The sequence below is a fragment of the Brachionichthys hirsutus genome, chromosome 6 (assembly GCF_040956055.1).
Source record: "Brachionichthys hirsutus isolate HB-005 chromosome 6, CSIRO-AGI_Bhir_v1, whole genome shotgun sequence".
In the NCBI taxonomy this organism is placed as follows: domain Eukaryota; kingdom Metazoa; phylum Chordata; class Actinopteri; order Lophiiformes; family Brachionichthyidae; genus Brachionichthys; species Brachionichthys hirsutus.
The window spans coordinates 13,956,424-13,983,408 of NC_090902.1; the positions used below are offsets into that span (position 1 = coordinate 13,956,424).

Genomic DNA, 26,985 nt, shown 5'->3' on the forward strand with positions numbered 1-26,985 from the left:
TTGCATATTATACTCTTTTTCCACAAGGTATTGCAGTTCCTAAACACTTATATGAAATGTCTGTAAAGGTTTTTGTCAAAATAGCAAACAGATGCTGCAGGACAGCGTCCCTCATTTCTGTCTCAAACAGATGCTGCAGGACAGCGTCCCTCATTTCTGTCTCAAACAGATGCTGCAGGACAGCGTCCCTCATTTCTGTCTCAAACAGATGCTGCAGGACAGCGTCCCTCCTTTCTGTCTCAAACATGCTGCAGGACAGCGTCCCTCCTTTCTGTCTCAATCAGCTCTGTCAGAAAAATTTCTGAAAACAAAACTGAAACTAATTCATTGCGTGCACGAGCGCAGCTGCGTCGCCCTCTGTGACATCACAAGGGGAGGGATTTCTGCCAGGCGCATTTCAGTAGGTGATTACAGAACTATGCAGGATTCACTTGATGGTTTATTTTGCTGTTTTGGGGTTGGTAGTGACCCGAAAGCACCATAATAGTGTAGAAACATGGGAAAGGTGAGTTTTTCATAATATGTCTCCTTTAAGTTTGTTTGTATGTTGTAACTATGTGTTGTATTTTGCTGCCTCTTTGCCAGGACTCCCTTGAAAAAGAGGTTTTTTAATCTCGACGGGATTCTCCCGGTTAAATAAAGGTTCAATTAAAATAAATAAATAAAGCAGCAAGAAGATGGATGGATGGATAAATATATCAAGACTAAAAATGATTGTGGATGGACGGACGGACGATTCCACCAGTCCACTTTTATATCAGGAGATAAAAAGAAGGCGATGCTAGGAGGAAGAAGCACAGAAATAGCCACAGGCTCCATCAATCCAGAGAACAATGCAGCAATCAGGAATAAATCCAACTTCTTCTGGTTGTAAATCTGCTCCACTGATCAAAACTAACCAACACAGCCGACAGAAACCAAGACAAGAAATGTTTGATTTCAATGTTTGTTTTTGTTTTTAGCAATCATTTGAGAAGCACGAAAGCACGTTTGAGACAATATGAGAAGCTCAAAGGCTGACAGTGAGCTCCAAACGGATGTACACCGTTTTCTAATGTGTGATATGAGAATCTATTAAAAATTTTACTTGCATTATTTCAGTAAGGCAACAGAAATGTCTACAAAAACAAACAAGCACTGCCAGAACTCTCTAAGGTTCTGTGTGCTGCCATCACTTAAGAGCTGAATGACTTCCTTAATGACTTGAGGTGCGCTTGATTATGTTGCCCTGCGTGACGGTGTCATTGTTTAGAGGCTTTATATCGACACACCTGGGGTTCTAATACTCAAATGACTAAATACAAACACAATAAAGCAATAAGTTTGTGATAATAAATCTTCAGGAAGTTTCATTGCGCCACAGGAGAAGCAGGAACCGCCGCTGCTTTTGTAATTGATAAACAAATAAAAGTGAAGATAAAATAAGTTAGGCTGCAATATATAAATTGAACAAAAACATATATATTTAGTTTTTTTATTGATTAGTCATACATGCAGATCACTGGTGAATTTATTGGAAACATTTTTGCCTTTGTGTTTTTTTTGTAATGATTTGGAGTCTTTCCTTGCTGAGTGGAAGCTGGAATGATCTTGTGAAGGTAACTAACTTCAGAGTTACCTGTAGTTTACTAAAGTAACAAACAGCAGTACAGCAGCGTTAAGATGAGGCTGAAGGTCCTGCTGCAGGATGAACCCGAACAAGCGACGTTCTGGTTCACTCAGGTATTTTATTCATTACAAAAGGCATTGCTCAATTATTTCATTTCTCTGAGTAGCTCAGTAAATGCACGTCCTCCATGAGAACAAGTCCTCGGTATAATCTGTCGCTCGCTCTGCTTCCCCTCCTCTGCACCCTTGAACTCTTCAGCCTGCGCTCATCTGGGGAAGTGGTCGCATCACCGAAGGACCGGCGTCCCACAAACCGTCCTCCTCCATCACGCAACCTGCTTAACTTGAACCTGGTAACCTTTTGGACCAATTAGTGTCACATCACTTCTGAACCCAGGGGTGTCCCTGTGTGCAACACACACACACACACACACACACACACACGAATATAGACACATGAGGAAAAACATGCCCCCCCCCATCCCCATCTGTTGCTTCTGTCAACTAAATGTCATCTGATGACATCATAAGCCTGTCCACCTTTCCCCTTCACACACACACACACAAACACACACACACACACACACACACTGCCTTTGTTATTTATTTTGACTCCACCTCTCACCTTTCCTCCATCTTTTTCTTCCATCCACCTGTCATTACCCCCCCTTACACTCCTCTCCTCAAGCCCTTCTCTTTTCTACTCCTCCTCAGTTTTATCTCCTCCAAGTTAACTTGTTTATACTGTGCAGGTTTTTTTTTTTGTTTTTTTTTAGCTGTTTTGCTGAAGTGGCACAGAAGGGATATTCACACCCTAACCCCTGTCCTCTCGCCGTGGCAACGCCTCACCTACACACAGACCCACACACAGCTTTGGGTTGAACCTGTATGAGCAAACGGGCTGCTTGGATGTCATCCATAGGCACGCATGCAAAATACTCAGCTACAGCTGTGCATCATTTCAGGATGACTGGAATGTCTTTAGAATCACATCAAATGCCTTCTGGCAAATGTCTATGCGTCCTGGAGGCATATCAGAAATTCTCCAGGCGTCGTTCTCAAGAGTCACTCGGAAGCAGCATGCAGAGAACAGCGTGATAAGATACGAGAACAGCGCAATAAGATAAGAGAACAGCGTGATAAGATAAGAGAACAGCGTGATAAGATAAGAGAACAGCGTGACAAGATAAGAGAATAGCGTGATAAGATAAGAGAATAGCGCAATAAGATAAGAGAACAACATGATAAGATAAGAGAACAGCGTGATAAATAAGAGAACAGCGCGATAAGATAAGAGAACAGCGTGATAATAAGAGAACAACGTGATAAGACAAGAGAACAGCGCAATAAGATAAGAGAACAGCGTGATAAGATAAGAACACAGCACAATAAGATAAGAGGACAGCGCGATAAGATAAGAGAACAGCGTGATAAGATAAGAGAACAGCATGATAAATAAGAGAACAGCGCGATAAGATAAGAGAACAGCGTGATAATAAGAGAACAACGTGATAAGACAAGAGAACAACGCGATAAGATAAGAGAATAGCGTGATAAGATAAGAGAACAGCATGATAAGATAAGAGAACAGCGTGATAAGATAAGAGAACAGCATGATAAGATAAGAGAACAGCGCAATAAGATAAGAAAACAGCGTGATAAGATAAGAGCACAGCACAATAAGATAAGAGAACAGCGCGATAAGATAAGAGAACAGCGTGATAATAAGAGAACAACGCGATAAGATAAGAGAATAGCGCGATAAGATAAGAGAACAGCATAAGATAAGAGAACAGCCTGATAAGATAAGAGAATAGCGCAATAAGATAAGAGAACAACATGATAAGATAAGAGAACAGCGTGATAAGATAAGAGAACAGCACGATAAGATAAGAGAGCAGCGTGATAAGATAAGAGAACAGCGTGATAAGATAAGAGAACAGCACGATAAGATAAGAGAGCAGCGTGATAAGATAAGAGAACAGCGCGATAAGATAAGAGAACAACGCGATAAGATAAAGGAACGTTTGCTAATGTACAGTCTCGTATTCTGCAGACTAAAGAAGCCTATATATTGTGCTGGCCTAGACCGCTATGGTTCTATCCACATCCAGATGTTGCCTTTTTGATCATCTCTAAAATGTTCTTATATTTATTCTTTAAAAAAAAGGCTGCACATTTTGAGCTGGTAAATGTCTAACAGCTCTGTGCACTAGTGAACCTGTGCACAGCTGGACAGAATTGTTTTAAATTCTAGTTTGTTCCTGACTTCTCAAAGCTGGAAACCCGACAAGTTGAGACTCTCAGGTGATTTTTAAGGCGACCAATCCTGGAGCTGGCTCATTAATATTGATCAGCGAGCTGATTTAGAGACACTCTGGCAGCGCCCTGTGTGGTTTCGCGCTGTTACGAACGCATTTATGTCGGACAATCTTCGGACGCCGGACGACACAAAGCTGGTTTGAAATGCAAACACGAGTCTCTTTTTGTCCGTGAAGCAGCTCCTCATACATCACAAATGGGATCTTCATAAAATATTGACACAGAAAGTACTAACAATACATTTTTTAATCGTATTTGAGTATTTCCAGAAATGAGACAAGAAAGTTAAAGTTGCACTTGTTCGAGTTGCCACATTAAAATGCACCCGATCACTTGTAAAGTGAGATTTTCTCAGCTACTTTTTTTTTTTATATATCCCTAAGCGGATCTCCCAGTCTATTCTTTTAAAGACAGTGATGATGGCAAAAGCAATTAGAACCTCTCAGAGCTTTGTTTACATGAAACAGAAAATAAATCCAAGTAGCACACAATGCACCCGCAGTGTGTTTGCCGGATTCAGCCGGCCATCAAGCTGATGTGAATGTGTGATGATGAGTTGTTCTGTTGGTATGGGAACCTCGCCATCAAGGACAAAAACTGCTTGAGGAAAATTGTCCGTGTAGCGTCAAAGGTAGCCGGGGTGAACTTCAGCAGTCTGGATGAAGGTTTTCAGCTTCACCTGCTGAAGAAAGCGAAGTCGATTCGCAGAGACAGAAATCATCCCCTATATGCGGAATATCAGCTGCTTCCATCGGGGGTTCGACTGGCACTCCCCCCGGTTACTAAAAATAGATATAAGTTATCTTTTGTCCCACTCTCCATTAGGGCATTGAATGCAACAGAAAGGAGGACCCTGCCCGTGTATATGTATGCATGTAACCTGTTTGCGCTGTTTTTATCTGTACACTATATACCTGTACAATGATGCTGCTCAACTCTTGTGTCCTATATGTCCCTTGAATGTTGTAAAATGTATGTGTAACTGCTGTGAAACAAATCGCCCTCCGAGGGACGTGTGGCAGTGTGGTTCGGAAATAACATAAGAAGTGTAGTTCAGATACTGGTTCCATGTGAACCCACAGAACCATAGTGGCACCAGGTGATCATGGAGTTGATGATCAAGTCCTGTTTCTCCAGTGGAAGGATACAGGAAACAGACTCACTGAGTAAACCGTCCGTTTGTTCATCCACCTCACAGAGCAGGACTGTTCTGCAAACAGATTGAACATGCCGGACGGCACTGCGAGGGTCACACGCCGATGAAGCTTTGTTCTGGGTTACAGGCCACCGAGGTGCAGAGGAAAACGTGTCGGCATCCGTCTCACACCTGCATCGGCGTGTAAACAAATACGGCTCTGATTAAAATTTAATTATGACTTACAGGGTACGACGAAGCGGACAGGATGTCTCGTTCTCTGCAGGGCAACTCAGTGGGGCGAATGAAACGATGAAAGCTGGCTGTGAAGATGGAGGGATGCAAGAAAATCTCAGAAAAAAAGACAACAAAAACAAAACAGGAGTCAGAAGTCCCGTGGTCGTCATCATTACACACACCCATGAAGAGAATATAGAAACCCTGAACCTGAGAAGATATATTTAGGCCCAATCCCTATTCCTCTTCTCACCCGAGCCCCCTTGTACCGTGTCCCTTACTTTCTGACTTGCCCCTCATACCAGAGTTATGAGACACAGTGGTTGAAATTAGGGATGAGCCGATCACGAGCTTGCGGACTCGATCGGAATCGGACGTTAGCTCCCGATCAGGAATCGGATATATATGGATAGTTTTTACCAGATCTGGAGTTACGCTGTGGCACAGAGTGAGACGTCTCCTCCAGATGGAAACGGCAGCCCGTGCGACATGACATCACTTCCTGTGTCACTATTGGTTGAATGCTGGCTAAAAAGGAAAGCATCTTGAAGCTAGTCTGAGTACGTCTGCGGTGTGGAAGTATTCTAAAGGGGACGACAACAACCTGGCGATTGAGGTGCTGTTAATTTTATTTTCAATATTTGTATTTAATATTTCCAAAGTCCTACGTGGTTAAATATTTTATTCATTACTTGGATGTTCAAAGCTGCACCACAGAAGTGCTCTGTTTAAAAGTTAAATGTTGAAATAAGATGAATAAAATAAAAAACAAGGGACATCCTGGATCCGATTTTCACTCGTCTTTATTTTTTATATATATATTATAGAAGTATCGGATCGGGAGTGAAGTGCAGTTACCATAATTCCATCACATATTCTTTTGCCTCCACATTGATTAGCTGTTCCTATGAATTAATGAATGAATTGTGAAGCTACAGAAGGCAGCCAGCGTCGGGGTTTTTCTCTTCACTGATTTGCCACCGTTCGCCCTCTTCTCTTTACTTCTTGTACTTCACATAACTTCGTACTTGCCAGGATTTATTGTCTTAGATCGGTAAACAGGAGATCACATGTCTCGTTTATCAAAGAGCTCGTTCGTCGTCTCAGAACAGTCAGAGAAGCGCGCTGCCTGAGAAACTGCAAAACGCAACCAGATACAGAAGGAGGTTCATTTCCATCCCTGGGTGGCACGGTGGTGCAGTGGGTAGTGCTGTCGCGATTGAGGTCGTCTCATCGCCAAGAAAGTGGATAGAATTCCATCCCTTTCTCTCTCTCCCATGTCTCATCCCCTCTCTCTCTCCCATGTCTCTCCCCCTCTCTCTCCCATGTCTCTTCTTCTCTCTCTCCCATGTCTCTTCTTCTCTCTCTCCCATGTCTCCTCCTCTCTCTCTCCCATGTCTCGCCCTCTCTCTCCCATTTCTCCCCTCTCTCTCCCATGTCTCCCCCTCTCTCTCCCATGTCTCACCCTCTCTCTCCCATTTCTCCTCCTCTCTCTCCCATGTCTCATCCACTCTCTCTCCCATGTCTCCTCCTCTCTCTCTCCCATGTCTCATGTCACCATCTTTCACTGTCATGAAGAAGGCCGAACTGTCAGAATAATATTTATTTTTACTATTTGACTTGCAGTACTACGTGTTGCGACCCTTTCTTGCTTGATAAGTAGTGTTTCTGTCAGCAGTCTATTTTGTGCTCAGCGGAGGGCAGCACTGTCTCAACCATTAGCTGCTGATCTCAAGCACAACATTACATGTAAAGTTAATGAAGAAGAAGAACTTAGAAAAAGATTGATGTCATTATCCTTCTATTCTGGTGATTCCAGTAAATGCATGCAGGAAACGGCCATTGTTTACGCCACGCATGTTCTTTTGGAACTGTGGGGGTGGGTGGGGGCTGGGTGGAGATTGGAATGTGATGGATTGTGGGTGCTGGTGGGGGGGGGGGGGGGTACGGTGGTTATTGGGGGTCGGGCGGTGCGTGCCAGTATAGGGCCAGCCTGCTGTGCCCCCCAAGGCCAGTGCTGCTGCACTGGTCTTGGTTCGTCGGCAGCATCGGCGATTGTCGCTCTGGGGCCATGGGCTGGTTCTCCTGCGGGTGGCCCCGGTGGGGGCCTGGGGGTCATTCTCGGGGGAAACAGTGGCAGCTTGGGGTGTTCTTGGGGGTCTGTGCTGCCCTTGTTGGGCCGGGGTAATGGCTCTTCCCTTTGGTGGAGATTTCACGCATGCCAGGTCCACCACACCAGCACCTATCAAAACTCAATACGAGCGTTAACTCCTCCCACCGGTCACTGAGTCAGCGGAGGTTGCTGGGTTACTATCTGTGGCCTTCACTCTGCTCTGCTTCTTCTTCCTCAGATCTCCTGAGACCTGATCCAGACTTTCCTCTTGAGACCTTTGCAAATCTGGTGTTTAGGGACAACTCTTGGAATTATGATTGGATGAAAGGGGGAGGAAAAAGAAGCACAAACATCGCCCTCGATGGCGCAATGTCGGAAATAACACGGAATAAAACATAATAGGCTCGGCTGTCAAGAGGGCAGGCGACGGTCACAATCACACTAAAAACAAAATGTATGAAACTCGAACAATGACTGACATCATGTATGTTGTCATTTTCGAGCGCAAATGCAGACAAGTTAGAAAAAAGACCAACACATCTGTTTAAAGGTGCTGCAGACTGTTTTCCTTATCTCCAGGACAAACTGATGTCCTTGTGCAGGTAGTAGAAATTCCCCGGGAGCAAATATCAAGCCTCTCAATAACCGCATCATAGTTGTGATGAAATGTAAATGAAAGATGCAACATTACAGTTAGAGAGACAGAGGAAGAGGAAACGTCCTTCAACCCGATCAGCAGTCCTAACACAGGATGGCTCAATGATGGAGAAAATTTCTGATGAAAGTTACCATTATTCCAGTCGGATGGAGAAAATCATTTTGTAGTAACCAAAATCTTTTCTACATAAAGAGCAGTGCAGTTTTTGCTGCTTTTCAATACGGAGGCGCATCGTCCGAAGACATTTTATTTTAAAGAACAGTCGAGACTGTCCTCAATCCAATGGGATTCGAGTAATATTGGAAAAGTGGGTTTAGCAATGCAGACACAGACGTGACTTCTTTCAGAGAAAGTAAAGAACTACTTTCTCTGTATCGAAGGCAATGGCAAGGTCATGGCCGACTGCCAACTATGAAAATGAAAGACCTGCGGGTGGATGGAAACTATTGGGTAAGGCTTTCCACCAGACCTTGGCCTCGCTTCCCTCTATCCTCAACACTCTGATGCCAACATGAAGAAAACACATTGAACTTTAAAAATGGAGCCAGTTTAAGGATTTAATGCTTCATTCCTTATTTAATAATTGATAGTGTGTATTAACATCATGCATCATAACTGCACATGTATGGTTATAAATATAAGCAAAGATAAACTGTTTACATGTTGCTATGCACGTCGCTGTGGTCAACTTCATCTTCTTGTGCTGAAAGAGAATGTGTTTGATGATCTATCTGTGGACTTTAAATGCTTTATTTTATATGGGGAAAGGAGGAAGAGATAACACCAATACGTTTGATCGACTCCACCCATTTTTGTTGCAAAAGAATGATACACTCGAATTAAAATGTGATTATGAGAATGAGACGTTTCTCTTGTTAGTGTTGGACACACCCACGAGAGGCCCGTCGACATTTAACGCAGCTCTGAGCGACACTTTTCTGGGATCAGAGGTGGAACCGGGTTTTTCCTGGTGTGGCATGACGAGGAGAGGCTGCCATCAATTTAATAAACTCCTGAATAGACTGTTGATCATCTGATGTTTGCAGCTCCATCTAGGAAGCAGGAAAAATGTTACTTACAATCATCAGTGCATAAGCCCCGCCCCCATAAATCTGTAGATTGGCCGGATCAATTACTGGAAATGCGATTTAGAAACAGAAAGACGCTCCTCCGGGACAAAGTGGGGGGCTTTTAGCCGAACTCTTCATCAGCTGTGATGCTTTATATACAACAAGCTCAAGGGTAATGGGAGAACTCTTACACGAGTTCCTCTGTGTTGGTCAGACTACTTCTTTAAAGATTAATATGAGGCAGAGGTGAATCATTTGTGCATTGTAATAAAAACCGCCCAACTCACAAGCAAAGGTCAGAACCAGAAAGTTCTCCATCACGGCGGAAACGATGTCCAAACTGGGAAGGGCTGAGCAAACGTGTTGGTCAGACACCCACATCTCCCCCAGAATAATGATCTGCTCGAGCTGACCAAGATGTGTCGGAAAAAAATATAAATAAGGCTGCTGAAAAATCCTTCATCTTGAGAACAACTTTGATTTTTTATATTTTGTCATCTTGATTTTTTATAATAATAATGCGTTGGTTTTATAGAGCGCTTTTCTTGGCACCCAAAGACGCTGTACATTGTGCATTATTCATTCACTCCATACTTGCACCCTGAATGTGTATATCAAGTCACCTAAAAATAAAATATTCAAATATTTTATGATTAGATTCTTGATTATTATATTAGATTCTTTCGTAATAGACACAAATTTCACAGTGTGCTCAGACGTGTTTGTTTTGTCCTTGCAGAGATAGTTCTTGTGTTCTCTGGTAAAAATAGAACATTGTTACCATGACACATAATCATTGAGTCCATGCAACATGCATCCCGAGACTTCACCATGAAGGTGTTGCCTCTGCTCTTAACTTACTACATTTCTTTTGTGGCTGACTTCACGACTCCAGCAGCAAGCAGTTTCAGATCCTAAGACCTCAGTTCATCATAATTACTGTTTGACACTCCACATGTCCCTTTTCCTGCGTCACGGCGACTCAGCCCGGATCAGGCAGGCTGCTGATTGCCAACGGAGAACCACGGCGTCAGATTCGGAGCTGCTGGCTCTGTTTCCTATTTGTAAAAAATAAAACGATTACAACAGCAATGTCGAATTTGAATGCTAAACCATGCAGAACGGAGAGAAAGATGTCTGCGGCCTGACTTAAAACATGATCAATAGTGGATTCGAACACATTTGCAACGCACGGCTCAGGAATTACAAAATGGCGGACGTCATCTGCAGGATGATTTCAGGAGGTTGGCGTCTGCCCACCCCCGTCAGGAGAGATGACTTTATCAGGTCCGGGTAACAGCTCAAGTGCATCCAGGGAGATTTGGGTTAGCATCAGCTTGGATGTACAAACAGCTGAAGACATACTGGCCACGGATTGGTGCATTAATTTATAGATCCATGCTTCAACTATATCAAAGCAAGCGGGAGATGCTGCTGTGAGGGAAGTGACACGACGCCAACTTCACACAGAGGCCTCAAGGTCACGACTGGCCTCAAGGTCACGACTGGAACCCAGACTCGTATTTCTGTTGAACAGAAATCCATCTGGACAGAAGGAACACAATGCATTTAAGAATAGAGATCACTGGTGTGATTCAGAGGCCGACTTCAGACATCAGGACAGGAAAAGATGTTCTTCAGACACCCACACTGGTGTCTTCAGTTATTTTGCTTCATGGATAGATAGATAGATAGATGGATAGATAGATAGATAGACAGATAGACAGATAGACAGATAGACAGATAGATAGATAGATGGATGAATGGATGATAGATATATAGATAGATGGATGAATGGATGATGGATAGATAGATAGATAGATAGATAGATAGATAGATAGATAGATAGATAGATAGATAGATAGATAGATAGATGGATGAATGGATGATGGATATATAGATAGATAGATAGATAGATAGATAGATGGATGAATGGATGATGGATATATAGATAGATAGATAGATAGATAGATAGATAGATAGATAGATAGACAGATAGACAGATAGATAGATAGATAGATAGATAGATGGATGAATGGATGATAGATATATAGATAGATAGATAGATAGATAGATAGATAGATAGATAGATAGATGGATGAATGGATGATGGATATATAGATAGATAGATAGATAGATAGATAGATAGATAGATAGATAGATAGATAGATAGATAGATAGATAGATAGATAGATAGATAGATAGATAGATAGATAGATAGATAGATAGATAGATAGATGGATAGATAGATAGATGGATGATAGATATATAGATAGATAGATAGATATTTAAAGTGCATCTTCATGCACAGTTCATGTTGCTATCCTGTGTGACAGACAGGCAGACAGACAGACACATGGACGAACATTAGCATGGATTTAAGAATAGAGAGTTTGACCACCTGATTAAAATGATAATCCAAGATTGGCTATTCTCTCATGGAAGAAGTACAGAGCTCTGAAACGCTTAAATGCTCGTCTAATGTTCATCCAGTCACAAAGCAAAGTCTTCAGCTGAGACAATGGGCTGGAGAGGAAATGTCACACTTAACATTCCTGCAATGATTTCATCCATTATTGATATGAAACAGTGATCATAGCTCTAAAGCTACTAACCTCCATCAGCACAGTCTTAAAGGGACAGGCACACTCTGCCCCCCCTTAGGAGACGACATCTCCGCTGTGAATGCACAAGCAGGCCCTCCAGCTCGTAATAAAACAGCCGTTTACCAACAGGTACCCACAAACTAAGTATCAGCGATCCTCCTGAGGGACGCACACGACTCCATTCTGCCGTAATGAAGCTGGAATGTCAAGCAAATGTCGCGAAGCGGAAACATCACAGGACGAGTTGAACTGGAGTTAATTATGAAAACCAACAGCCGTGTGATCGGAGGCGAGGTTCTATTTGAGCGAGGGGAGGTATTGGTCTCAGGAGTCGGGCGAGAGACCCGCAGTCTATTCATATGCATGAGGCTCGCTCTCTCGCTGAAGTTCTAATTCAGTCTCGTGGAAACACCCCCACAAACAGACTCTCATCTCTTTGTCAGCTCAGCTCCTTTTAAAGATTATTACCCCCCCCCCCCCCCCCCCCCCCCCCCGGAGGAGCCTCAGAACTGCTGTACAACATTTAATTATATCAATGATGAAGACATTCGTTTATTCAAAGGGGGTGGGGGGGGGGGGGTGAATTAAATCTCTCATTTGCCATTTCATCACATAATTTTACCAAATATATGGTGTGTCAATAATCTGAAAAGTTTCTGATTCAAAAAATATTTATTCAGCGATTTAAAGAATTTACAAATAACAATAAATAAATCTTACTTCAATGACCCTTTAATGGAACTCTTGGAGAAACTCCCCAGAAGTTTGGCCTAATCCTCCCATCGCCGTGGGAACAAACTTGTTTTTACCGGAGCACATTCTCCATCTCAGAAACAGAGATAGTCATCACAACTCTCTCCGGATCAATCCCCCCTTTTTTTGTCCACCTACGTTGTACATAGTATGTGTCTTTTTAATATATTGTTCGTTTTGCATCTGTGTTGTAATTTATTTTTATTTTATTGTTATTTTTGCATCAATGGAGTAATTTATTGGTATTTTATTGGTATTGTTAAATGTCGATGATTAAGGACTTTCAACGGAAACAAGACGGCAAGGGCTTTTTAGAAATGCTCCTCTTAGACAGGATGTTTGACTGTACTTGTACTGTAATACATGCTACTGTTTGACTGTACTTGTACTGTAATACATGCTACTGTTTGACTGTACTTGTACTGTAGTACATGCTACTGTGTGACTGTACTTGTACTGTAATACATGCTACTGTTTGACTGTACGTGTAGTAATACATGCTACTGTTTGACTGTACTTGTACTGTAATACATGCTACTGTTTGACTGTACGTGTAGTAATACATACTACTGTTTGACTGTACTTGTACTGTAATACATGCTACTGTGTGACTGTACTTGTACTGTAATATATGCTACTGTTTGACTGTACTTGTACTGTAATACCTGCTACTGTGTGACTGTACTTGTACTGTAATACATGCTACTGTTTGACTGTACTTGTACTGTAATACATGCTACTGTGTGACTGTATTTGTACTGTAATACATGCTACTGTGTGACTGTACTTGTACTCTAACATTCTATCTAATAAATATATTCATCATCATCATCATGACCACAGAAAAGTGTGGTTGTAGCTGGATGATGCACAAACTCTAAGCAGGAATGGGAGCTGCCAAAAGAATTCTGGAAGCAAGCAGGAAAAGGGTCTGGAGCAAAAGCGCAAAGGTTTCATCCCACCTATGAGCTGATCGTACCGGAGTTCCAGCAGCTGTTCTGTCAATGATATGTTAGAATCATTTATATATATATTTTCTTTGCACTAACTGTTGAGAGGAACAGCCCCATCTGGTAGGCAGACAAAGTATTATGATGCAACCAGGTCAAGGGGTGGAGCTTTGACCTTTGTCAATAAAAGTGACCCGGAACCGGAAGTCAAGCAGAACAAGATGGCGGCGGGCCATGACGGGTCCGTGTTGCCGGTAGAAAGTTACCTGGAGTCAACCCGTTTCATTACTGGTGCGTTTGCTATTTAATAACACGTTCTCCATCACGATACCACAACACGAAGGTTGTAGTTCAAATCGGGACCAATCAATGGAATGAAATAGTTCATTTATCGTTTCTGTCGCTGTGTCAGTATCATCCATGTTCTCGATCAGGGGCCAGGCTGTGGAGGCGACAGTCTGAGCAGGGTTTTCCAGACACTTCTTCCAGGGGATCCCGAGGGCGTTCCCAGCTCAGCCGAGAGACATAACCTCTCCAGCGTGTCCCGGGTCTTCCTCCAGGCCTCCTCCCGGCGGGACATGCCCGGAACACCTCCCCAGGGAAGCATCCAGGAGGCACTCAGCTGACTCCTCTCGATGTGGAGGAGCAAGCGGCTCTACTCCGAGTTGCTTTGAACTTTTCCAACGGTACAGGAAGTTAATCCAGTGATTGTGGAGTGATCAACTTCGTAAATGTTGCAGTGGATGCACATTTAAATTGTGTTGTAACAAATGAGTTGTGACTTATTCATTTTTTCCTGAGCTTGGAGCAACGTTGGGGTCAGGCCAGAGCGCTAGAATGTGTCGCACCCGAATGGAATGACGAGGTCACAGAAACGCCTTCAGCAGCAGAGGGGCATGTGAACGGGGTCATCTCAGGTGGCGAGAGGTTTAGATATTCATGTGTTCATTCAATCATCTTCTTGAAGAGAAGGCCATTGTTTCATCTCGTCTTCAGCCTTGCAGGTCGCGGGTCCGCTCGGGTTATGGTAAATCAATGAGTTGTGTTGTTTTTATTATTAGCGTTTGTGTTTACCGTTAGTCGTCAATGACCAAGCTGCACGCTGGAGAGAACCTCTGTAAGACATGTATTGCAGTTTTTCTCAGTCGCTCTGGTACTTTTCTCAGATCAGAATGAAGACATTTGTTTATTTGTGCTCATCATAGTAGCGAGTTCTCCTTCCTCTGAGCAAGTTGCAAATGCTTTTGGACACGTATCATTCGCTTTCATACACTTCTCTGCTGTTTTATACATCACCATTTGCTGGTGTCATGTCAGTCAAAATGAACTGAACTTATAGATGCTGAATAGTCGTCCCAATAAAACGAATAGTCCTTGCTTGAGTCATTACATACAAAATTGTTGAACTAGTGATCAAGCAAATGTTATACCTTTCTTTATGCGCTAATGGAAAGGATGAAAACGCGTCTCCAGACAGGAACCTCTGGATGTGCCAGAATGATTTACCGGTGTCCAGTTTGTGCACAGCTCTACCAAACGGCTGTGTCTTACGTCTGTTCTAAATCAGTGACTCTCGTGTATTTTTCTTTTGCACAATGCTGCAGAATTGCAAAGAGCATAAACAGTAAAGATGTGAAGCGTCTGTATTCAGTGTCTTGTACTCACTTCCTGCCCTAAACTACAGCAATGTGTAACTTTACTGTAGTTTTCACGCGGCTGCACAAGTAGCATATAGCGCTGTCTGGAGCGTTTTCTTTTTTGCTTTGTAAAACACTGAGAGAATAAAGTGTCATAATGAAAACATTTCAAAGACTCTTTGGTTCAAAAACGGTGCAAAGGCTTCTCATTTTGATGACGCTGACAGTCTCATTGACCTGAAGACGTGCTTTTGACGAACGGACTCTCCATTTTAACCACGTGACATGTTTTTGCAGGTTGTCCACTAGGTTGCACTAATTGTTTTGAGAAATGCAGGAACTGGACATCGGTAAATCAATGTTAATAGAGATGTGAGCAAAGCGACAGAACAACTGTAATATATTTAAACATTTATATCTTAACATTTGCCCTGCGATGTTCCCGTAGTCAGCTGGGATCGGCTCCGGAAACCCCCGTGACCCGCACAGAGGATAAAGAGTCAACGAGAATGGATGGATTTAAACATTTAAATGTATTATACATTTATCACAGATCAGATTTTGCTCCAGAAAACCTTCCATGGTTATTTAACGGGGAAGGATTGTTCGCCTTAAAAATGTATTTGGGGATTATGAGCATCGGTACAAAGTTCATCATCAGTTAGCATTTATTGTTGACCTAGGACTTATATTATGTATTTCTGAGGATGTTTTCTGAAATGCAATCATAAGCCAAAGCATGCACACACACATGCACACACACATGCACACACACACACACACACACACATGCTTGAGCTGAGGGAAACAAATCACCTTCCTGGCCCTTCACAGGAGGAGACAGCTCCTTGACAGAGGAGCAGAAATTGTTACACAGCAGCTCCCTGACATACACACACACACACACACACACACACACACACACACTACATACATACACATTTTTATACAGCGAGAGAGAGAAAGAGAAAGAGAGAGGCACATACAAGTATATACATACATACATTTATGTACACACACACCCTCACAAGAGCCTCTGGGAGCGAAACTGGCAACAAGCTATCGTGTGTGTGTGTGTGTGTGTGTGTGTGCGTGTGTGTGTGTGTGTGTGTGTGTGTGTATGTGTGTGTATGTGTGCGTGTGTGTGTGTGTGTGTGTGTGTGTGGGTGTGTGTGTGCGCGTGTGTGTGTGTGTGTGTCAGTGTGAGAGGAGCTCGTCTTAATTAGCCGGCTATCCTGATGACAACAGACGAGGGTCATACTGTGCTGCGCTGCGCTGCGTGTGTGTGGGTGTTAACTGCTCTCCTTCGTGACATGTCTTGGAGCTGAAAACACTCCTTAATCACTGCTGAGACCCCCCCCCCACACCCCCCAACCACCGTCACCAGAAATACCCCCGTATGGACTCACAGCTCGCGTCTTGATGGATTGCACCCGGGCCGGGAGGAGCGCCGCTGCTCTCCCCTTTGTCTCTTGTTTGCTGAGCAGATGCTTCACAATGACACGCGGGCAGAACCTGGAACTGCTCCACTTCAAATCAACAGGAAGCCATTTGTGGATTCACCGAGTGATTAAACGCTGCATTGTTGTGATGTGTCTGTCAACAGCAGGAAAATGAGCCTTCCTACAAAACAGCGGAATGAGTGGCAGGTTGGACATCGTGTGTCCCGTCAGTCCGGCCACTGAATCGTTCTGTACAAAGCTCAGGGGAAGCCTGAGGGGGAAGGTCTTCTAATCAATAACTCAAATGCCCATTTGCTGCTATGGGAGCGTTGGAAGTGTTCCAGAGATGTAACGTTACGTAACGTTACCCTTCTTAGTGGTGGCTGCAGGAAACGCACCGTCTTCATATTGGGAAATAGGACGTCGATTGGGATGAAAAGCCAATGAAGATGAAAAGTGCTGTCTCTGGATTTACACGATGTGTTGAAGAGTCGACATTGTTTTTTTTTTTTTTTGTCAGATTTGTTAAACTGGCACATTTCACTGCAGCACAATGGACCGCCATGTGGCGGTGGGTGAGATGGGTGAGCTCCTTCCTCTGTATTTCAGAGCTGGAGTCAGTGTTTCAGTGTCCTAAAGCTCCCAGCTCTGTTACTCCTACTCATCTCCTTTGGTGATATTTGATTGTCGTAGATCCAAACGCTGCAAAACAAATTTGTGCGTTATTGGCGGAGCGACTCTGAAGCAGAATAAAAGCACAGATCATCAGCAGAGCTTCTGAGATCCAGACGTTTGTAACGAATGGAAAGTCTCTATAATGTCGATCACTATTTACAGCGATGCTGGAAGTCAAGATAGTTGCCACCAAGTGTGACAGATCTAAGACACACAATCACCCGCTGTCGCCTGATTTGGACTCCAATAGGTGCGTTTACATGGACACATTTAACCCGGTTAAAATCCTGATCGGAATAAAAATGCTTCATGGACACACCTTAACCGGAATAGTCTGACCCAATCCAGCCTGATCCGGTCACAATTCTATCCCGATCGAGAGGGGCGCTTTATACCGATTTGTAACCCGGTCAGGGCGCATGAAAACACTTATTCCGATGTATCGGTACAAGCCGTCCTTACTGCGCATGTCTGTGACGTCAGCTACACGCGCTGCTGCTATTGCCGGAAGCTAGTTGAAGCAGAGCGAGCGAAAAGCACGGCAGGCGGAAGACAGAACTGGTCAATATCTGAGACAAACATGTTGCCGGAGACATTAAAGGAGGAAACTAAAAGCGCAAACAGGGAAAACGAGCGAAATAACGCTGACGTTTCAGGCAGAAAAGCGCGGAGCGATGATTTGTTCACAGCGGAAGTTGCTACGCTACGCTTCTTCTTCTACCATTTCCGGTGTTTTTGGTCAAACTGCGCATGTCAGAATATTCTGTTCCGATCAAAAGTGTGATGCATGAACACGCAAATCCTAATCGGATCACAATTTTACTCTGAACTCTGATCGGAATAAAGAAATTTTGTCCATGTAAACGCACCTAATGATGCTTTAAATAAACATGATCTCGGTCTGCTGATCCTCTAAATATGGTCTTTCCTGCAGTGGCCAAGAAGTGCAAATCACAGCAGCAAAAGAGGAAAACACAACAAATGAAAAAAGTCACAAAGCACAAGGGCAAAGCAGAGAAGCACACAGGAAATTAGCCAAACAGAAATTTGCAAAACAAATGTAACCACAAAGAATAAATCCCAATGACATTCCCTTCCGTGGGGAAATACAAGGTACCTGCTGCGGACCAAGATTATTGCTGACTGGTTTTATTTAAGTAAGTATAAGTATTCAAGTACAAAAATAGGATATTTTTTGGCCACATAGAGGGGGGGGTCTTCGTATCTTGAACCATCCTGGTTGAAAAAAGTAAAAGTTTGACGAGCCTCAAGCTGAACAAGCTCCCTGTGCTGGCACCCGTCACGGATGCACGGCAACACAAAAGTCTTTGGACAGCAGGACATTCGACTCAAGCTGCCACAAACAAGTAAGAACAGCTTGACCAACACAGTTTTCCATCTTCAGTTTGTCTTCTGTCAATATTTCAAGCTGCTCATTTATGGGCTTCAAAAACATATCTGGAAACAATCCAGATTTAGACATTTGTGCGTTGTTCTTGTTGTTGTTGTTGTTTTCTTTGTGCAGAAGCTGTATTAAGACCGATGCTCCTTCAGCTATCATTATGCAGCTACTTAATGCCATAAAGAGATGCAGGATAAAAAGAAGAGAATGGGGTTGTGAGGCTGCAGCAATGGGCTCGTAATGGCCTATAAACCAGCAGTAAAATACCAACAGGTCAAATAACACACACATTCAGACAAACCATATCTGCCTCAAACCTCCATAGACTGAGCGAACACCTAAAGTGTACCAACATGCAGCTGCAAACTTAAACGAGTGCAACGTATTATAAATGTAATGATATGTTACATGAATGGGTTTCTACCGTCATTAACCCTAAGAGAGAAAGAAATCCTAAATATATAGATGCTTTTTTTCAGTATTAGCTACTATTTGATTTAGGAATGGATTCATCATGATATTTATGGTTTTTTTGTGTGTTTTTTTGTCAGGGAACATACATCAGCATTACAGATATAGACATTACATGTGTAAAGTTTCTGAGGAGATGCTTAGCATATAGGATTTGTAGCCAGAGCTAATTTGCGACCCCTGACCCTGGCTAGGCCATTCAAACTCAGTCTATTTAGCGCACGAGTCTGACAGCTGCAGTTCCCAAGCAGTGTTTGCAATTCCAAGTCAAGCTTCAGTCTCCTTCTGCATGCAATCCAGTCTGTTTAGAACATTGAACCCATCTCCAGGGGACTCAGACCACGTTCTGCATGCATAGCATTGCCTCGGTACTTATTAATTATTTGGTATATAGTTACTTTGAATATTCTATTTACTCTAAAATGAAATCTTGTCCACCCACTGCAAAACAGCACATCACAGTCAGACCCTGATGTTCGGCACAGTTTAATGTAATGGTACAAAGTCTGAGACCAATAAAACACTCTCACTCTGGCACTGTTATGGCAAAGATTCACTCTTAAAGGTCCAGAGTTCTGGAGATATTAGGACCCCATTCACGTGATGAGAGAAAGACCAGTGGCTCCAGATGATATCAATCACTGTTAAACAGTCAATACAGAGTCATATGAAACGCATCCCACAGACAGTGTGAAACCTGGAATTAGAAAGAGAACATATTAAATGTTTTCTAGGGGTGCGAGGCGCAGAAGCGGTTGAGAGGCCCTGCTATAGATACAGGTGAGAAGCGAACCTCGTAGGAACTCTGTTATCCCCCTCAGCTACAAAGATAGCAGCAAACTCACCAGAGAACCATCATAAAAAGTGATCATATGACCACATATAAGGAAATAAAGGTTGCATTGTGCAAACCAAAGTGTTGTAAGTAAACTAGAACAAAAATAACTGACTTTGGTCATTCTGAGTAAATTCATCACATTAGTAAAGTCATTGGTTGTGTATGGTAATAGATACATTTTGTACGTTACATCTTATTTTGGGTCAGTGTATGCTACAAAACATGGTAGTAAACAGGATTTTGAGCTACTAGGTGAAATGGTTTTGTCAAAATGGTGGCCGTGGGGTAAAATGTATGTTATGTTGGGACCGGTTGAGCCTACTTTCCTACTTTGTGCCATTGAGGGCTGTGCACACCACAGTGAAACATGGAACCAACAAGACAGACAGACAAAAAGTGAGGAATAGAAAGTGAGCTGAGGAGGAAGAAGCAGTGGATTTATTAGGCCCGAGCGCCTATCCTAGGCGTAAGGGGCTATTGTTTTTGCAACGCAGAAGACGACAAGTTGACGAGCGCAGCGAGTCAACCATCGGCATTCAATGCCGTTTACGACGACTAACACACTCACGCCCACACACACACACACTCACACACACTAACGCACAAAAACACGAGTTGACTAGCGCAGCGAGTCAAACATCGGCATTCAACCTCCGCCATGGGTAGTACTCATCGAGACATGTCCAAAAATATATAATATGTCTTAGGCGTGGCATGAAAACGCATCGATCGATGACGAGCAAAAAGCCACCTCCACCACCCACAGACGCGTAGCCCATAATCGAAAACTCACCAAATTTTGAACCAAATTTTTTTTATGCGTTTCAAAATTGGGCATGAAAAAGTGGCGCAGCAGCGCCACCTACAAAAATCATAATGCATTGCACCTATGGGGAGGGGTCTGAGGCCAACTTTGTCAGACAGCCACAAAATTCGATATAGACATGCGTCAGATGCTGCTGTTTTTACGGGTTTCTTGTATTATGCTTTTTTTTAACTTCCTTTCCTAGTCTGTGCATCCTTTCACTGTTAAGGGCAGTTAAACTGATTCTGATTCTCAATCACTTTTCTTCTGCAGAAGGTTGAAGCAGAACACAAGTAAAACCACAAATTCACTCCACATTTCCATAGCATTCAGAGTTCATTCATGACACCATTGATGCGTCACTGCCTTTTAGTATTAGTCACAGACATTTCTGGAAATATTTAAAATACTCTTCTCCCTACATTTTACCACTGGTCCTATGCAAAATGAAAATGAATGTAGTGATTTTGGAAGAATTGCAGAGAAAAGTCTTCCCTTGATTCCCCTGATTCATCCTCTTTTAACCCTGAATGTCTTTTTCCGTTTCAAACAAAGCTGTAATCAGTCATCACTGTGTCCAGATTCCAGAACCACACGGGTAACACTGTGGGAACTGAAACGTGAACTCCTCAGACTAAATACACATCATTCTGCCTCATAACTTTCCCTTCAACCTCTTTTTCACCCACATCATGCATAATCTTAGCACAACACCGGCAGTGAAGTAGAACCAGGAACAAATTACCTCTCCCCATCCAGGCTACGGGCGAGACGACAGAAACGAGACACTCGGTTTTGGTTTTCAGACCTGACAGAGAATCTATCCGAACAGTGAAGCGGAAGAAAGGGCTGAATTCCTCCCTTGTCATCGAGCACTAATAAAGCTTATGCTTCTTTGAGCTACAGGTTTGATTACAGAGAGTTATTCTGCCTCCTCGTTCTCATTATGGGTCTCCTGCTTATTTTCTCCTCTTTCCTTCTGCTGCCGATGCTCAGAAAGAAGGGATTAGAGAAGAAAAACGGAAGGGAAGAGCGGCTGAGAGAACATGGTGGGTGGTGATTAGCCTTTATAGAGATGCCACTTTGTTGATTTTCCCTTCCGTTTCATCGTACACTTCATCTAATTAAAATCATCAAACACTCTCTCACACACACACACACACACACACACACACACACACACAGACAATTATAGGCATTTCTCTGTCTGCTAATTAAAGCGTCTGTTTCTTACTCAGCTGTATTGGCCTTAACTGCTCTCCTCTTTCACTGCATCCCTCCATCGCAGCACTCATTGAGACAGGAGCTGGAATATCACCTGTACATCTGGATCATCCTCTCTGTATTCACTTTATTTTCCACAGTCGTGGATTTATTTCATTTGATGGATATGCTGCCATACTTATTTTCACCTCTCCCTCTCATCCCTCCTATGTGCTGCTCGTTTCCCCCCCCCCCCCCCCCCCCCACCCCCCCTGAACCTGTCATCTTCTCCCCCCTTGTTGGTGAAGAGGCTCAGCCATCATAGGTGACCCCGGTGCTCAACAAAGACACTTTGGGGAGCTCGGAGACCAGAATCTCAGGCTGAGCTGCTTAATCCTCTAACAGGCAAGACCTGCTAAATTATCAACAAGAGAAGAAGCAGTTTCCCAGCATGCATTAGAGTAATGTGCCGCCTTGCTTTGGCTCCTAGTTGGGCTCTTGCTGGATATTGCTTGTCTACTATTTGAAGTACTACAGGCACATATTGCTTCTCTCTATCATCGAATTTGTCTAAAATACGAAGGCAGATGAAGCCCAGTCTCATGATTAGGGCATCCAATAGGGCTGTTTTGGCATACCCCCCCCCCCCCCCTCTACCTCTCCTGTGTAATGTACTTCCAGTGGAAACACAGAATCCTCAGTGTGAGAAGTTACTGTACGTACCCAACTTACGGACTTAAGTTGGGTTCTATCTGTCCCTGCTACACCTGTAAAGTGCCTTCAGATAACTTTTTGTTATGATCTGGCACAAAAAAAAACAAGATTTCAATTGAATTGAATCTTTCCCTAAAACTAACCGCTGAGTTTTGATACCATTCCATGCTTTAGCAAGACTTTGTGGGTGAACCTTCAGATGCCAAATGATGCATTTGGATGAGATGTATTTATTTATTTATTTGAAAGGATAAAACCCCTTGAGATGAAACCATCTCGTTTTCAAGAGGGTCCTTAATCAAAACAAAACAGAAATAACAAAATTACAGCAGTGCAGATGGGCAAAAAAAATAAAGAAAATAAAAAATACTCTCTCTTTACACACAGACACACATCCACACACTCAAACAACAGACATACAAACATGCACACGCAGCTCTCTGTCAAAATAGTAATAATAAACTAAAATTGCAGTTATTACATGAGAAAATAAGATAGCAACACAAAGTTAGAAGCAATTACAAGCATTTTGAAAATGTAACAATAGGGCATTTTTAAACAGATTATAAGACCTTATAGAGCGGATGGAGGATGGAAGACTGTTCCAATTAGCAGGAGCTTTGAATTGGAATGCAAATTTCCCTATTTCCTTTTTAATCCTCGGAACAACAAAAAAGGTTTGGTCAGCATGACGTAAACTATAGGAAGAGTGAAAATAAATGAAATACTGTTTCAAATAATCCGGATAACTGAGGTTAATGCATTTAAAAATAAACAATAACCAGTGAAACTGTCGTCTGCAGGATGGAGTAAGCCAGGACAGTCGTTGGTAAAGCAAACAGTGGTGGGTTCTGAAAGCGCAGCGGAGAATGCACAACAAATCAGCGTGTGGTGAGCTGGGACGAGAAGGCGTCTGCTGCAGGTTCAGCATGCTGACTTCATCCGCCGGCTCTGGTAGGGACAGGTCAGCGGTTGAATTGGTGCCGCATGATTAACTCACAAGTTGCACTGGATTGTCATGGTGAACATGGAATAGAGCCTGAAGGGAGGTTTTCTGGTTGGTCTCCATTGTAACCCGCTGCTGAGAATGAGAGTGTGGGAACAAGTGGCCCATGTGAATTTCCTTTGCAGGGTGGCTGGGCTAACATGCACATATCATCTCGGGCATCCGGGAGGACGTTAGGGAGGACCCGCCTTCGCATTGAGAGGAGCTGGTTGAGGCGGCTCAGGCCTTCGTCACGACATGACACGGCCAAGTTGTGTCCCGGAAGTCTCTCTGAATGACAATCACCTCCTGATGTCTCCATTCGATTACGAAAAGTGCCTCTGCTATACATGAATGAGTTCAACCATCCCATAATCAGCTATCAGTAATTCGTGCAGGAAATATCCACGACAAGCAGCTGATTTTCCGAATACATCTTGTTTTGTACTTGGGCAGAAAGAAAACATGCTTGTTTTTTTTTTTATATAGTCGGCTGCGCAACATGGTCGAAGCAAACTGTCTTTTCTGTCACAAATCCATAACTCTGCAGGATGTGCAATCTAAAGAACCTCGCCAAACGGTCCCCTCCGTCTCCCTCCGTCCCTCAACGATTTCTTTTCTCCAACAAGACAAACACATACACACACACACACACACACACACCCCGCCGAGCGGGAGACTCGTTTTGGCAGAGGAGCAAGCGCCGTCATTTGTCAGGCACATCCCAGTGGAAGCATAAGGGACAGGCTGCAGAAGTGTGTGTGCAGCAGTGTGTGTGTGCAGCAGTGTGTGTGTGCAGCAGTGTGTGTGTGCAGCAGTGTGTGTGCAGCAGTGTGTGTGTGCAGCAGTGTGTGTGCAGCAGTGTGTGTGCAGCAGTGTGTGTGTGCAGCAGTGTGTGTGCAGCAGTGTGTGTGTGCAGCAGTGTGTGTGTGCAGCAGTGTGTGTGCAACAGTGTGTGTGCAGCAGTGTGTGTGCAGCAGTGTGTGTGTGCAGCAGTGTGTGTGTGCAGCAGTGTGTGTGTGCAGCAGTGTGTGTGCAGCAGTGTGTGTGTGCAGCAGTGTGTGTGTGCAGCAGTGTGTGTGCAGCAGTGTGTGTGCAGCAGTGTGTGTTGGTGTGCGTCTGCTAAATTGGGTGTAACTGTGATGTTGTACGGAACGTTCAAGCAATTGATGCTTGAACTTGAGATAAGGGAGGGCATGAGGCGAGATGAGAAGAAGGAAAAGGGGGAAGAGGAAAAGAAGACGAGAGTCTGACTTGTGTGATTTCCTGAACGTGACACTGCACTTTCATTCTGAAAACATTTCGGACTTTTAATCAGACTCGCTGTGGCTGCTGAAACCAGCCCAGCCGGCCTCGTGTGTGAATACCTTATCTCACAGTGGGAGGTTTATCTTTTACACAGCGGAGAACCCGAGACCAGGCCCTGTGCGATGCACCAGTGCCACCCGGTGACGAGATGAAGGCCCTGCTCTTCTCCAGTGGCCTTACACTCGTAATTAAAAGGATTTCCAACTGTCCTGTGTGTCTGCTTGTTTAGCATAAGTGAGCTTCAGTGGCCTGAAGCCATTCACACCTCAGAGGCAGCGTGGGCAGCGTCTCCAGTGAGCCGGTCCCAAGACTGCCGGCGCTGCCAGACCCACTGGGAGCAGTTTGGGGTTCAGTGTCTTGCGTAAGGACACTTTGATCTGTGTCTGGCTTTGATCAGTCAAAGCTGGGATTTGAACCACCGACCTACTGATCACTGGACGACTCGCTCTACCAACTGAGCCACGCCCGCCCGACGCGAAGGCAGAAACTCTGGGTACCGTCGTCAACTACAGGATGATCTATTACGGAATAATCCTGAGACGCGAGAGGCCACCGACTCTGCGCTGCTTTCGGGAACGCACTGGGAATAATGAGGAAGAAGAAAAACGGACACATTTGAACGGGTTCATTACAGAAAGTAAATATCTTCAAGTCTAGGAATTCTTTTTTTTTACACTTATAGAGGATGGATGTCTGTTCAAGTATTTCGCAGTTGTAATACAGTATAAGCAGACTTGGCGCACACTAGCGCCATCTAACTGTGCTACACGGTCCGGTCTTTGACGACGAGCAGACGTTTTTTCCTCTCTCTGCGCCTCTCGTCCCTGCTTGCATTCTTTGTCTCGTCTCGTCTGTCTGCTTTCCAGGACCTGCTAGGCGTGCTGAGCTCTGGTCCACTAAATCATGGAATTGACTAACTGGTCTCTTCACCCAAGCACGGGACTCCGGGGGAGCCCGCCTGTCCAGACGGGACCCACGCAGCAGGCTACACCACGGACCCCTGGGAGAAATGGAGAGATGGAGAGTGGTCTGTCTCACGGTCCTATCTGGAGAGGATGTGGAAGATATTTGGCTGTTTGGCGGCTTTCAAAGTTCTGGATAAATTGACCATGGATCTAAACACACAAGGTCAGTGACACCCAGGTAGCATTTCTTACGCTGTTGCCATGGCAATGGCCAAAATGTCCCATAAAATCCAAATAATCCAGATTTGACTAACCTGTGAGCTACTCATGCAGCTCAAATCTAAGCACTCAGGACAAAAGCGGCTTGCGTCGGCGAGTCAGCTCAACGGCCCGCCGGCCGGCGAGGGCCTACGACGCCGCTCGCGGCTTTAATTGCTTCTTTGTTTTTTGACTTGCATGAGCACGTTAATATTAACAGAAGCTTCGTGTGTGTCTCTTCAACGAACTCCAGGCATTCAAGCATCGCTGGTGAGTCAATCAATGATAAACGGATCAATAGTGTTCAACAGCACGGGAATTAGAAAATGTTATTTTACCCAGAGCGACTTCTTTTCTTTGACATTCAAGTCTTTCTAGCGTTACCTTTTTCTTTGTTCCCATTCCCATTCAGGATATGAATTTGAATCTATAGTCTGTTTTATTGACGATAGTCACGCTTTTGTTTTTGTCACTGAAGACGTGATTTGACTTTGTTTTTTTCTCCACCAGGTTTCCAAACGTCGGCGGGTCCTGCTGCATGAACGTCGGCCTTCAGAGGCTGCTGTCACTTCCTCACGCCGTCACGCAGGACGAGAGACAGCAGGAGTTTCTGAAGGACATTCCAGAAGCTGGACTGATAAGGTGCGTAGGCGCAGCACACACACACACACACACACACACACACACACTGTGATAACATGAGATAACAGTTTCTCTCTCCCTCCCACCCCAGGTCTTTTGCTGACGTCAACTACAGGTTGAAATCAGTGGTGCTTTTGAAATTCAAACAGATCCCGTCCACGGGGGCGCCGGAGTTCCGTGATGAAGCTCAGAACGTGAGTCCTGTGGTGTCGGAGATTTGAACACTTTGTGTGCTTCTTGTCTCTCAT

The 26,985-nt window shown here is 43.9% G+C and overlaps 1 pseudogene; it reads left to right on the top strand.

The window, feature by feature from the left end:
• The first annotated feature begins 1,662 nt into the window (after positions 1–1,662).
• On the top strand, positions 1,663–26,958 carry LOC137894658 (golgin subfamily A member 6-like protein 22; annotated as a pseudogene).
• Positions 26,959–26,985: the final 27 nt, after the last annotated feature.